This window comes from Schistocerca nitens, chromosome 2, assembly GCF_023898315.1.
Source record: "Schistocerca nitens isolate TAMUIC-IGC-003100 chromosome 2, iqSchNite1.1, whole genome shotgun sequence".
NCBI classification, from domain to species: Eukaryota; Metazoa; Arthropoda; class Insecta; order Orthoptera; family Acrididae; genus Schistocerca; species Schistocerca nitens.
The window spans coordinates 842,465,092-842,480,747 of record NC_064615.1 but is presented as its reverse complement, the minus strand read 5'-3'; positions in this window follow the sequence as shown (position 1 = coordinate 842,480,747).

Genomic DNA, 15,656 nt, shown 5'->3' with positions numbered 1-15,656 from the left:
TGTGTATTCAGGACAGCACGCCTGAAAACCAAAAGCTTTAGGAGTTTTATGACCATTTTGTGAACCAGTGGCTCGACAACAAACATGTGGCAAAAGGAAAATCCAGATTGATGGGAACTTGAAGCCATTTCAGAGTTGTGTGGCCTACTCACAGAAGACACAGTGACGAAGAGAACGTCTGAATCATTTTAACATTTGTATATATTGAAAAGTAGTTTAATGTATGCATTGTAAATATTATAAATAAGTTTAATTGGGGACGTGACGAAACCACCTCCTCGTGGTGTTCCCTGGAAGCGACAAAACGTCAGCTAAATGTTTCTTGAATCTTGTAAAAAATTCCCCAGTTAAGACTGACAAGAGTACTAAAAGACCAAACTTTTTCTAGGGAATAATCGCAGCATTCGCCTTGAGAGGTTCTTAGAATCAAAATCTGTGTGGACCGACACCGAATAAAAGATCTTTGCAGTGGAAACGCAGGCGAATGTCATGCAATGAAATCCATACTTCCTCCCTCCGTTAGAACACGAGCAAACCAGCATGTAACTACCAAAGACAAAATAAAATATCACAAAAGTGACTGATGGCAATTTTGCAACCTTTCGACATTTAAAACTAATTTCTAATCACACATGTCGTAAACTACAGCAGATCTGTTGAGGACCTAGGCGAGCAAGAACGCTCACGCTCGCTCGCCGCCTGTGTTGTGAGTGCTCGCTGTAGAATGGGACGATGAGGTGTCGTTACTAAGCGCAGCAGAAGTGCAGAGAACGTTCCACTTTCAGAGTAGTGACCATAATTAGGTTCGGCGTAGCCTTAGATACGAACACACAGTATATAAGGTGCACTGCTTAAATGGAAATTTCGCCCAAAATTTTAAATTTTCGGTTTTCCATCTGCCTCGGCGAATGTGGGCTGGTTCCCCTTATTCCGCCTCAGTTACACTATGTCGGCGATTGCTGCGCAAACAAGTTCTTCACGTACGCGTACACCACCATTACTCTACCACGCAAACATAGGGGCTACACTCGTCTGGTGTGAGACGTTCCCAGAGGGGGTCCACCGGGGACTGAACCGCACCATGCTCTGACAGAGCGGTTTGGTGGGGGGCGGCGGAGGGGGGAAGTGGACTGCGGCAGTAGTCGTGGGGTTGTGGAGTACTGCGGCTGCGGCGGGGACGGAGCCTCTGCGTCGTTTCTAGGTCCCCTGTTAACATACAATACAATACGATATAATGGTGTTATTGACAGCCATCTTTTAGTACTCACAGCATAATTTTCACGTGACAGATTTTGTAGGTTCATTGTCAAGACATAGTACAACGGTTCTGTGCATTCATTTTATGAGAAATATTAATAACTTTGTTTCCAGAGTTTATTTTATCGCCGGCCGAAGTGACCGTGCGGTTAAAGGCGCTGCAGTCTGGAACCGCAAGACCGCTACGGTCGCAGGTTCGAATCCTGCCTCGGGCATGGATGTTTGTGACGTCCTTAGGTTAGTTAGGTTTAACTAGTTCTAAGTTCTAGGGGACTAATGTCCTCAGCAGTTGAGTCCCATAGTGCTCAGACCCATTTGAACCATTTTTATTTTATCCTTCAATCTTCTGTAATTATCGATACGTAAAATGCTTAAGTAAACAAATCACATTTTCGACAATATTGATGCATAGAAGTTGAGCCGTGGCGCCATTGAATTAGTAGACTGTTCTGTCTGGCGCCACTGGCTCGGGTGTAGTATCGACTATCCCTCTTGAGGCCCCATTGCCAGTATGTATGAGGAAGAGTTGGTACGTGTGAATTGTGCCCTTAGCAGTCTTTGCTTGCCGTCATATATACGGGGTAAATGGAAATGAGCGAATGGCATCGTTGGCCGGGAGGCCCCATCCGGGGAAGTCTTATTTCAGCCGTCGCCACATTGGGCAACTCGCACGCCGGTGATGAGGATGAAATGATGAGGACAACACAACACACAGTCCACGAGAGGAGAATATCACCAACCTGGCTGGAAATCGAACCCGGGCCCGCTTCCGCGGGAGGCGAGCACGTTAGCACCCAGCTAAGTAGGCGGACTATATACTGGGTTCGCTAGCCCGAGAGAGAGGCACGAAGTTTGTGGATTGGCGGTAGCGTCGCGACAAGAGGTGGTCACGAGGTCCGAGAGGCCGAAGCCACGAGCTGCTCAAGGAGGGCTGCACAGAGCGAAGATACCGGAGTACTTCACCGGAGTCATCGTCGACTACAAGCAGCAGGTCGACATCCCGTCGATTGGTTGGCAACATTCCTGTCGGACGACCGCTCGTGGCCTGGCTGCCCTCTTCTACCTGGCTTTTATCGGCACCACTCAGTAAAAGCCGCGTCGCACCGTGGATCCATGGAACTGCTTGCTGATAAAGTGGAGTGACATTCTGTAAGCCTCGTGATGGTTTCATTATCTACCTGTCCTCCTTATTACTTTCTGGTTTGTACCCGACCCTCACAGTTTTACTCGGTCGTCTCTTTGGTCATAAATATAGGCCGTAGTATTGTACTAAGGCAGTAGCTGTCATTTGAAATTATGTCCCTCTATTATACTGCCTTTCCTTTCTGGTTTATAACCGATCATTAATTTTCTAATGAATCAGCTGCCGGAACAATTGTACTAAGGCACAGGTTGACGTTAAACCAAAACAGGGCCTTGTGGTTAAATTTAGATGTTAAACGGTCTAATTCTTTGATTGTAATTGCATCAGTTATAATCTGAACAACCTGTTGTACTGAGCTGTCTGTTGTTCTCTTCGAAAGACCTAGTCATTATCTTTAGCTGATATTGTGGTTCTGCCGAGTGAGTTCTCTTGTAATAAGTGTTCACTATGTTCTAAGACGTTCCTTCAGAATGGTCTTAATGACTGACAATCAGTTTAATTTCTGGCATCAGGGCTTTAGTCAAAGGGACGGGTTGGGATCCAGTCGCATCTTGATTGCCGACTGAAATTAAGAGGTTGGTTGCTTCGAAGTAAGCCTCATCATTGTCGTATTGTTTCCTAATCTGTTTAACCTTTAAGTACAGGTGCGCATCTTAACCCCGAACCTCTCGACATACAGCTTTCAAATTAAACGTTACGTCATCTGTTTTGAGAAATTGAATCACTCTTGTCATCAATGGTGCTTATATAGTTTTCCTGTGTTGCAGAAGGGCATTTAATCAGACAGACTGTGTCCAGCGTGGTAGTAAACACCGCTGTTTCCCCCGTTAATGGGTGGGCAGCAGGTCCCGCCGTCTTGTAATTATTGTAATATTGTTTGCTGTTTTGATTTCTCTTGCAAAAGCTTATTCATTTTGCAAATTTGTTCATTTTGTAAAAAAGAATATAATTACTTGTTTTGTAAATAAAACTGTCTTTCCTGCTGCCACTTAATTTATGAATCCCATATCCGTTTCGCCTTTTTCCTGTTCTAAGGCATCATCAGTGGGATCTGTAAGAGAAGATGGCATGAAAATAATTAGACTCAACAATAAAAAACACCTCCTAACCCTGCAAGAAAATTACCACTTTCAGAAAACCAAAGCAGAAGGAAAAACCCTGTTGAATGATCAAGTACACATGACAAGCAATTCATTATTTACACTAATAGATAAAATAATAGAATAACGCTCTCAAAGACGATTAATATAATAATACTATCAAATATAATAATAACACCATCCAACATCTTTACACTCACTTATTCATGAACCCCTCCACAGAATATTGAAACGAAAAGTCAAAGCAGTTTTCACCAAAACTTTCAGCCACCCGCTAACAGCTAGTATAACACCATACAGTCCAAACCACCAACCTCCCCCCATCCCCCTCCCCTATTATTATCACCTATTAATATCACCATTGTTTGCCTTGATGTTGTAACCCGTATGTGTCCTAAGATCCGATGATGGCGGTTTTAGTTTCGCCGAAACCGGTAATGATGGAATAAAAAGAATTCCTGCGATCTTGGCTACCACTTTATTGTTTTTTCAGTCATCTAGATCGTTCCCATATGAGCAAAATGTGCTCCCTACAAAAAAGAAATTTAATGACTATTTCACATCTTTTGAGTGTTTATTCATAGATCCCAAAACGATTTGGCTGTATTCGAATTACAAGTACGTCTAAGAAACGTTTGAAATACACTGCTTAAGGGGGTGTGGCACACCAAAAGAAGCCAAAGATAATTTTTTGTTTCTGTCATCATCAAATAGCACCAGCTTTACACCGAAATTTGCTTAAAATCAAACTGGAAAAAACAAGTTGTAACATTGCCAAGAAAACTGAAGTGAAACGATTGGCAATAAGTCGCTGGAAACCAGTTCCTTTGCCTTTTGACTGCGTAAATATAAATTTAGGGAATACAATGAAATCCTGTTCTGTACAATCAACAAGCTCCAAGGAAACAGGCATTGGCTTACGATCAGATATCCCTTTTGCTGTATTTCCTCAAGAAGAGTGCCAGTAGATTTTTATTCAGAAAATTCAAGGAAAAGGCTACCTTGTTCTCAAAATTACAAGAAGCAGCCTCATATAAGCAAGGGGGTATAACGCTATAGTGGTGGTGAATTTTAATGGGTGTATGTCTTGTAGTAACATTCATTTTTTTGATAAAATGTTAAAATACGTTTTACGATAAGTTTGTTGTTCTAAGCTCAATGCCACCTCGTATCACTAGCAGTCGAGATGACACGCATCTTATCTGCGTGGCTGTAACGGATCGTGCAGCCACGTCTCGATCCCTGAGTCAACAGATGGGGGCGTTTGCAAGACAACAACCATCTGCACGAACAGTTCGACGAAGTTTGCAGCAGCATGGACTATCCGCTCGGAGACCATGGCTGCGGTTACCCTTGACGCTGCATCACAGGCAGGAGCGCCTGCGATGGTGTACTCAACGACGAACCTGGGTGCACGAATGGCAAAACGTCATTTTTTCGGATGAATCCAGGTTCTGTTTACAGCATCATGATGGTCGCATCCGTGTTTGGCGACATCACGGTGAACGCATATTGGAAGCGTGTATTCGTCATCGCCATATTGGCGTATCACCTGGAGTGATGGTATGGGGTGCCATTGGTTACACGTCTCGGTCACCTCTTATTCCATTGACGGCACTTTGAACAGTGGACGTTACATTTCAGATGTGTTACGACCCGTGCCTCTACCCTTCATTCGATCCCTGCGAAACCCTACATTTCAGCAGGAAATGCACGACCGCATATTGCAGGTCCTGTACGGGTCTTTCTGGATACAGAAAATGTTCGACTGCTGCCCTGGCCAGCACATTCTCCAGATCTCTCACCAATTGAAAACGTCTGGTCAATGGTGGCCGAGCAACTGGCTCGTCACAACACCCGAGTCACTACTCTTGATGAACTGTGGTATCGTGTTGAAGCTGCATGGGCAGCTGGTACCTGTACAAGCCATCCAAGCTCTGTTTGACTCAATGCCCATGCATATCAAGGCCGTTATTACGGCCATAGGTGGTTGTTCTGGAAACTGATTTCTCAGGATGTATGCACCCAAATTGCGTGAAAATGTAATCACATGTCAATTCTAGTATAATATATTTGTCCAATTAATACCCGTTTATCATCTGCATTTCTTTTTCGTGTAGCAATTTTAATGCCCAGTAGTATATTTGAGGTGTCTCAAATATTGCTCTAGTCTTTGTCACTCACGTACTGGTCTACTGCTTACGGAATATCAGCCGATTGCTTTCCCGATAACCCTTAATAAGTCGGCAAATTGATCCGCACTTTCTAATGTACGAGTTATTAGGATGCAGAGTAGATCTCACAAGAAGCGCTTCCATTAGTGTGTTTTGCATTCAGCGGTGTGAAACACATGGAATATTCAAATAAGCATTATGCTTCTTGACTGAATTACAGGTAAGCGGTTATTAATCGCTTAGCCTTAAGCTCTGAGAATATCAGGAGTCAGACCAGCTTCTCGGCTCATGCTACACTCAAGCTTAATGGACTTGATTGATGTAAGAGCAGGCAGCTCATGAAAAATGGAAGAACAATGATGGCTTCATCACAGCTGTCTAGGTTATCTGGCAGGTGCAAGGAAAGCGCAATAGCGCCTAACACGTGTTAGTGTCCTCTCCGGCCCTTGAACCCCAGACGCCGGCTGCGGCCGACGCCCATCTATGGACGCTGCATTCCTCCGTCAGTCTGTACCACATGTCGGTCTGAAGCTTTGAAACACTTCGCTTTTCATAGGAACCCCGTCTTCTTTGCCCTCAACGATTTTCGAAGGACTACCTTCACTGCAGATGAAGATATCTTCGGTAGGAGGGCACACCAGCTATTAATGACTAGTACGCACGTACAGCTCTGACAGACGTCACGAGGAAATAATGCAGTGCATAATTGTAGTGATTTATCGGTATATGCTTCATTTCATTTGTAGGGAACGTTGGGTCACTAAAACTAAATTAACACATGGTAGGAAGCCCAACGAACAGGAGATAATTGATTCATTCATGGAGCACTAACAGATTCGGTGTACGCTAGGTACCGGTTGGTTATAATTAAACTCATGATTCGTATGCAAAATATACTTTGGTCGTAAGAGACTGATCACAGAGTACGAGTAATCATAGAATATGATTTCTCTAAATTTACCCAAAATGGCGTTAAGAAAGTTACATCGCCGGCCGCGGTGGCCGAGCGGTTCTAGGCACTACAAACTGGAACTGCGCGACCGCTACGGTAGCAGGTTCGAATCCTGCCTCGGGCATGGATGTGTGTGATTTCCTCAGTTAGATTTAAGCAGTTCTAAGTTCTAGGGGACTAATGACCTGAGATGTTAAGTCCCATAGAGCCATTTGAAAGCTACATCATCTTTCTTCCAAGGATCCCCATTTAAGTTCTCCGATCATTTATGTTACACTTTGGTATCAGTTATACCACCCTCTAAACGATCGTAACAGTGCGTCTCCGAAATCGTTCGGTATCTGCCGCCATGCCAAACACTGGAACAGTATTCTATAATTGCTCGCACTAGCGTCTTGTTACTTTCCCAGAATCCTTCCAAAAAATCTAACTCTTCCATTCGCCTTCCCTAAAGCTGATCGCACGCGATCGTCGCATTTCTTACCGCTTCTTGGTTGTTGTTGTTGTTGTGGTCTTCAGTCCTGAGATTGGTTTGATGCAGCTCTCCATGCTACTCTATCCTGTGCAAGCTTCTTCATTTCCCAGTACCTACTGCAACCTACATCCTTCTGAATCTGCTTAGTGTATTCATCTCTTGGTCTCCCTCTACGATTTTTACCCTCCACGGTGCCCTCCAATGCTAAATTTGTGATCCCTCGATGCCTCAAAACATGTCCTACCAACCGATCCCTTCTTCTAGTCAAGTTGTGCCACAAACTTCTCTTCCCCCCAATCCTATTCAATACCTCCTCATTAGTTACGTGATCTACCCACGTTATCTTCAGCATTCTTCTGTAGCACCACATTTCGAAAGCTTCCATTCTCTTCTTGTCCATACTAGTTATCGTCCATGTTTCACTTCCATACATGGCTACACTCCATACAAATACTTTCACAAATGACTTCCTGACACTTAAATCTATAAGCGACGTTAACAAATTGCTCTTCTTCAGAAACGCTTTCCTTGCCATTGCCAGTCTACATTTTATATCCTCTCTACTTCGGCCATCATCGGTTATTTTACTCCCTAAATAGCAAAACTCCTTTACTACTTTAAGTGTCTCATTTCCTAATCTAATCCCCTCAGCATCACCCGATTTAATTTGACTACATTCCATTATCCTCGTTTTGCTTTTGTTGATGTTCATCTTATATCCTCCTTTCAAGACACTGTCCATTCCGTTCAACTGCTCTTCCAAGTCCTTTGCTGTCTCTGACAGAATTACAATGTCATCGGCGAACCTCAAAGTTTTTACTTCTTCTCCATGAATTTTAATACCTACTCCGAATTTTTCTTTTGTTTCCTTTACTGCTTGCTCAATATACAGATTGAATAACATCGGGGAGAGGCTACAACCCTGTCTCACTCCTTTCCCAACCACTGCTTCCCTTTCATGCCCCTCGACTCTTATAACTGCCATCTGGTTTCTGTACAAATTGTAAATAGCCTTTCGCTCCCTGTATTTTACCCCTGCCACCTTCAGAATTTGAAAGAGAGTATTCCAGTTAACGTTGTCAAAAGCTTTCTCTAAGTCTACAAATGCTAGAAACGTAGGTTTGCCTTTCCTTAATCTTTCTTCTAAGATAAGTCGTAAGGTTAGTATTATCTCACGTGTTCCAACATTTCTACGGAATCCAAACTGATCTTCCCCGAGGTCCGCTTCTACCAGTTTTTTGCAGCTGTGACTTATTAAACTGATAGTTCGGTAATTTTCACATCTGTCACCACCTGCTTTCTTTGGCATTGGAATTGTTATATTCTTCTTGAAGTCTGAGGGTATTTCGCCTGTCTCATACATCGTGCTCACCAGATGGTAGAGTTTTGTCATGACTGGCTCTCCCGAGGCCATCAGTAGTTCTAATGGAATGTTGTCTACTCCCGGGGCCTTGTTTCGACTCAGGCCTTTCAGTGCTCTGTCAAAGTCTTCACGCAGTATCTTATCTCCAATTTCATCTTCATCTACATCCTCTTCCATTTCCATAATATTGTCCTCAAGTACATCGCCCTTGTACAAACCCTCTATATACTCCTTCCACATTTCCGCCTTCCTTTCTTTGCTTAGAACTGGGTTGCCATCTGAGCTCTTGATATTCATACAAGTCGTTCTCTTCTCTCCAAAGGTCTCTTTAATTTTCCTGTAGGCAGTATCTATCTTACCCCTAGTGAGACAAGCCTCTACATCCTTACATTTGTCCCCTAGCCATCCTTGCTTAGCCATTTTGCACTTCCTGTCGATATCATTTTTGAGACGTTTGTACTCCTTTTTGCCTGCTTCATTTACTGCATTTTTGTATTTTCTCCTTTCATCAATTAAATTCAATATTTCTTCTGTTACCCAAGGATTTCTATTAGCCCTCGTCTTTTTACCTACTTTATCGTCTGCTGCCTTCACTACTTCATCCCTCAGAGCTACCCATTCTTCTTCTACTGTATTTCTTTCCCCCATTCCTGTCAATTGTTCCCTTATGCTCTCCCTGAAACTCTCTACAACCTCTGGTTCTTTCAGTTTATCCAGGTCCCATCTCCTCAAATTCCCACCTTTTTGCAGTTTCTTCAGTTTCAATCTGCAGTTCATAACCAATAGATTGTGGTCAGAATCCACATCTGCCCCTGGAAATGTCTTACAATTTAAAACCTGGTTCCTAAATCTCTGTCTTACCATTATATAATCTATCTGATACCTATTAGTATCTCCAGGATTCTTCCAGGTATACAACCTTCTTTTATGATTCTTGAACCAAGTGTTAGGTATGATTAAGTTATGCTCTGTGCAAAATTCTACAAGGCGGCTTACTCTCTTACTCTTTCATTTCTTCCCCCCAATCCATATTCACCTACTATGTTTGCTTCTCTCCCTTTTCCTACTGACGAATTCCAGTCACCCATGACTATTAAATTTTCGTCTCCCTTCACTACCTGAATAATTTCTTTTATCTCGTCATACATTTCATCAATTTCTTCATCATCTGCAGAGCTAGTTGGCATATAAACTTGTACTACTGTAGTAGGCATGGGCTTTGTGTCTATCTTGGCCACAATAATGCGTTCACTATGCTGTTTGTAGTAGCTAACCCGGACTCCTATATTTTTATTCATTATTAAACCTACTCCTTCATTACCCCTATTTGATTTTGTATTTATAACCCTGTAATCACCTGACCAAAAGTCTTGTTCCTCCTGCCACCGAACTTCACTAATTCCCACTATATCTAACTTTAACCTATCCATTTCCCTTTTTAAATTTTCTAACCTACCTACCCGATTAAGGGATCTGACTTTCCACGCTCCGATCCTTAGAACGCCAGTTTTCTTTCTCCTGATAACGACGTCCTCCTGAGTAGTCCCCGCCCGGAGATCCGAATGGGAGACTATTTTACCTCCGGAATATTTTACCCAAGAGGACGCCATCATCATTTAATTATACAGTAAAGCTGCCTGTCCTCGGGAAAAATTACGGCTGTAGTTTCCCCTTGCTTTCAGCCGTTCGCAATACCAGCACAGCAAGGCCGTTTTGGTTAATGTTACAAGGCCAGATCAGTCAATCATCCAGACTGTTGCCCCTGCAACTACTGAAAAGGGTGCTGCCCCTCTTCAGGAACCACATGTTTGTCTGGCCTCTCAACAGATACCCCTCCGTTGTGGTTCTGCTATCTGTATCGCTGAGGCACGCAAGCCTCCCCACCAACGGCAAGGTCCATGGTTCATGGGGGGGCGCTTCTTGGTATTAATCTTAAATACCTACACAATTTGACGTGCTGAAGACGTTCACTACTAACCCTGTAATCAGATACTATATCGTTCTTTCACGGTGTCACAGGCCTTCCTTATGTTGATCAACATTTAAGGAGAGCTGCCATTCACTAAACCACTTGGGAATGCTGCCCGAGTCTCTGTATTTTCTTATGTTCGTCCAGTGACTCAATTTTCCTGTACAAAATGCATCGTCACCGAACAGTATTTTAATGCTCCTGTTCCTATCAAATTAACGGTTTACACATACTGAACTGTTTACACAGACTGAAAAAAAAAATGAAATCCTCTTACATTTACATTCTTCTTTGCGGAACAGTTATTTTTCCCCGCTACCCTTTATTTCGTCTGTCATCTTGTATCTCCTCCTTCCTCTCATCTTCTCACACAGACTATAGTCTGACTAAAATTTCTTGATAGTTGACGTCTGTCACTCGCCGGTACAGTGCTGCCACATCCGCTGAGGGCTGCCTCTCTGTCATACGCAACACGCAAACACGGCGTGCCACTTCAGAAATTCTGTTAACGTGTAACGCTGAGCAGTGTTGGAAGTGGCCACCGCAGATTTGACGGAAATGGGAGATGCTCTGTCACAGCTGATTTTAAGTGCCCAAAGACTGAACTGTGGCAGGCAACGGGTTTTGTAGCCTAGAATTTAAACTCATGTCCTAACGTAACTACAACTTCGTGATGTGTAGTGTATCCGAGAAAACGGTCATCAGCAATCTGCCGTAGAGTTAAAATCACGATCGCTTTGTTCGCGGCGTATAAGGCTAACCTGTACAAGCAAATTCAAGACAGAAAAATTTCGTAAAATCTTTCTTTGCATATCCATCTTCCGCAGCAAAATTTCAGTTTTAACGGTAAAAGCAAACTGTAATTTCACGCTGTCACAGGTTACCTCAAGCTAACCTCACTCTGACTATTCGGCAAGTCACTATACCAACCGATGAGCAGACGTGGTTGACACTTGGCTACAGACTACAGGCGACAAAGGGAGATTACAAACTCAAAAAGAACCATAGGAAGAACAAGAAGGGCAAATAAAAAAGGCAATACGCTGATGAAAATTACGTGGCAAAGTATTTCTAACAAAAAATACTTTTGAACTAATTAATTCAATAAAAATGATAGTCAAAATCGCTGTCTTTAACAAAATTCAATTTTTTAAAAAGAAAACTTCAGTAAGTATATCTTTCAACATCGCTTTTTTGCTACATGAACGATGTAATAATATGATGTAATAATATAATAGACATAAACTGCTTGTTTCAGTACAAAACAGTTACGGAGCACGTAGCTCCTCGTGATGGTGTATCCTCTCCACTTTTCTGGTTCTTTCTTGTTGAGACTCATCACATATAGTAATTACATTGTACTACGCAGTACACCCCAACTGGGTGGCGGATCAAGCAACCCACGGCTTAAAACCTATGTTTGGATTTTGCAAAATCAATGAGTGACGCTCTTGTAGAGAAGCCCAAAAGTCTAGGACATATCTTCGGCCTTCTGTTAGTCACGTTTATACGCTAACCACTACCCTCTGCCATTACGCTGCAAAATTCTCTTGTATTAATGATTCTGGAGTCCCAGTGACAACGATTAATTGAAAGCCCTTCCAACGACGATGAGTGAAGCTTATCTAATGTAAACCGATCTCTTAGCTAATAATATCCGCATAGATGCAGCAAAATCTTATCTTGTGCGGAAAGATCCTGTGGTGTTTGATTAGTGCTATTTTTGAAACGTGTGTATTTCGCTAGCATCATTCTCTATATCTGCGTCATCCTGCGTGGTGTTTGGCGGAGGGTACGTTTTGTACCATTAACTGAGCCCTCCAGTCCTGTTCCACGCGCGAATAGCGGGTGGGAAAAATGATTGTCGGTAAGCCTCTGTGTTGGCTATAATGTCTCATGGCCACTATGCGAGACATATGTGGGGGGAAATAATACGCTGTCCGTCTCTTCCCGGAAAGTGCTCTCTCGGAATTTCAATAGTAAATCTCTCCGTGATGCACAGCCCCTCCCATATAAAGTCTGGCTATGGAGTCTGTTGAGAATCGCGTCGGATAAACGATCCCGTGACGGAATGCGCCGCTATTTGTTGGATCTTCTCTGTGTCTTCTACCAGTCCTACATGGTAGGGATCCCAGATAGATGAGCAATACTCAAGAATCGGTCTAACAAGTCTTCAGTCTCTTCCTTCGTGAATGACCCACATTTCCTTAGGCTTCTTCCTATGAATCTGAGTCTGGCATACGCTTTTTCACTATTTGTTTTATGTGGTCATTCCTCTTGAGGTTTATGTGGTCATTCCACTTAAGGTCGGTCTAACGAGCTACTTCTAGATGTTTTGTGGTAGATACTGTTTCCAGCGGTTTGTCATCAATAGTGTAGCTGTACAGTAGTGGATTTCTTTTCCTGTTTATGTGCGCAATATGTTACTTTTTTTTTACGTACAGGGTCAACTGCCATAGCCTGCACCATTCATCAATTCTGTGGAGGTCATTCCGCAAATCATTACTATCTTCTGGCGTTGTTACTTTGCGAGGTGCCGGGGCTAGCCGTGTGTTTAACACTAAATTCTTCGAGAATCTTCATATATAAATGATGCTCTAAGCCCCCCCCCTATTCTACCTCCGACTTTTGCTGTTGCACGTGGATTAAAAAGAAACGCGAACCGACTGTAATCGACCCCGAAAGTGGAGTAGAAAAGGGTTTGGCACCTGCAATAATTAAATAAAGTAAAGTTTCAGTAACGTAGTGAGAAATGAAAGGGTTGCTCTACTGATTAACAGAATGAAAGTTCTGTCCAAAATAACAATATGATTTATTATGACTAAACTCAAAATAATAAACAAAACACATGAAACATTTACAATACATCAAATTGGCTCAAATTGGATACTCAAATAAATGTTGTGAAGGTGAAGTTGTCCCTAAATTAGATTGTGACATTTATGACGAAGTGGTATGTGGAGCCAATTCCTTGCAACTCAAATCTTAAGAGAAAACACACAGCCAACCCAGCATTAATTGCTGCTACCCAAGACAGAACAAAGTTAGAAAAAGACGAACAGGCGCGCTCTGCTGAGCTCTGATTATCACCTAGGAAAATCCCTATCTGCCGGTGCTGCGGACGTACATTACCGAACTGTCTTCTTAACTGCCAGAACACGATCTGGCGTACCGGAGGCGATGGCTGGTTGATTCGACGTCCCGTCGTGGTGATGATAATGTCGCGAGTATAACCCGAAACAAATTATCCTGGTTTGGTTGTTCCAGACTAAAGACTTCTTAGCAATACAAATGCGCCTCTGAGGGAGACGAAGAAGGCTCGCCATACAATCACTGATGGTACAGTGATTGATTTTAACAACCGAAGTCACACTGTAACTCCGATACAGTCAACTTTAGCCAAAACTGCCCAAGACAGACAACATAGACCGCTTGAACGCAGAACGCTCAATTGCCAACTGTACTCGGGAAGTTACGTTGAAGTCGAAACTTCAGCAACTTCGTTAAACAGTTACAATCAAATAAAAGTATATTAGACAGCCAACGGAAGGCAGGCTGTCCAGAGCAGCGAGAGCTCAGTCTTGTAACCAACTCCGACCGAAAGGCGAGAGCCAACTACCACAAGAGCACCCGTACAAAACAAACACAGAACATTCCCGCCCCCACGACAGTGGCCGTGGTTAAACGTTACAATCAGCAACTCGAAAACCGACGGAAAATTCCACTCTATTGCCGGAGCACTACCATTCCACCAATGGAGATTCTTGGCGCCAATTTCTGCGCTCATTTTGCTACGTCACGGAGCTATGCCCTGAGCAAGCCAATCACAGTTATTATTTTGCAGAAAGCGCGGGAATTTTCCCGCCACAACCGCATGGGTACACAAGTCATTCCCACACCTCGCTGGTAGCCCGCCAGAAAGTGTTTTCGCTAAGTTTCTGCGAAGTAACGGAACCTCTAGCCCAGCCGCTACTTCAGGCCCCTGCGAGCGTGTCTCGGCCGCTATTCTACAATGTCGGCGTCTGGAAAGCATTCACTCGACTCCCTCACACCCGTCGGCTTACCCTTTCAAGATCAGCAGAGCCCGCCTGTCACCGGACCACCCGGGCGACGAGAGACACTGCGTGGGAAGTCCGCGTGTGAAGGAGTAGCAACTTTTCACCGCATGCAATTAGAGAGGAAAATCGTAAGATAGAAATCTGAGAGGGGGCTCATGCCACCTCTCAACTTTCTTGTGGACAACCGCATCATCTGCGAATAGCCTTAAAGAGCATCCGACGCTTTCTAATAGATCATTTATACGCATTGTAAACAGTAACAGTCCTGTCAACTTACTTGGGGCACTCCAGAAATTTCCTTTACATTTGTGTGCGTGTGACTGCATGCGTGTGTGTGTGTGTGTGTGTGTGTGTGTGTGTGTGTGTGTGTGTGAGTTTGGTGTGGTAATCATGTGTGATGAAATACAAAATAAAAGGGACAGACGAAGGATGCGGGATCCAAAAACATCAAGATAGAAAGCTAGAAAAACAATGGAAAATGAACTAATTATTGTGGCAGTATGGCATCGGCGAACAGTTCGGACGTGATGTTGAGCGCTCTGATTGTGGGAAAGCTGCTACAGAGTGTGAAGTGTCAGCCAACAAGTACCTTCAGTCGGGTTATGGTCCTTCTATAGCGGCTATTAGTAAGCCCTCCTGTCTCAACGAATGTCCCATCCAGTATTTTTTCCTTTCTCTTGAAACCAGCAGCAGTCTGACAAAGAAGGTAAAAATTGCCTTTATGTTTACTGCTTGCTATGATACAACCTGTGGAAATGAAATAAAGAATGGGTCAAGTGCCTTAGATGTAAGAAGTTGGGCTCACAACGGCTCTGCCATGTGACACACTTCTTTGTGTGCATAAACATTGCAACTCGGACAGCGACGATGAATAGGTCTTCAATTAACATTCATATTTCTATGTAGGCCATGGAAGTGGTAGGAGGGAGGAGACAGTGGTAAGGTGCTGGTCAAAAATTACATTATGCATTTTGCTTAAAATATTTTACTACACAGAAATTCAATCTTCAATATTAAAACTGAGAAACATTGTTTCAACTTTCACGGAACGAACAATACATGCTGTTTACTTCATATTATAATTTCTAATGACATCATGCTACAAGAAATAACAGTTTAACAATCTGACGGTCATACACATGAAACCAAGCTGTAACCACAAAT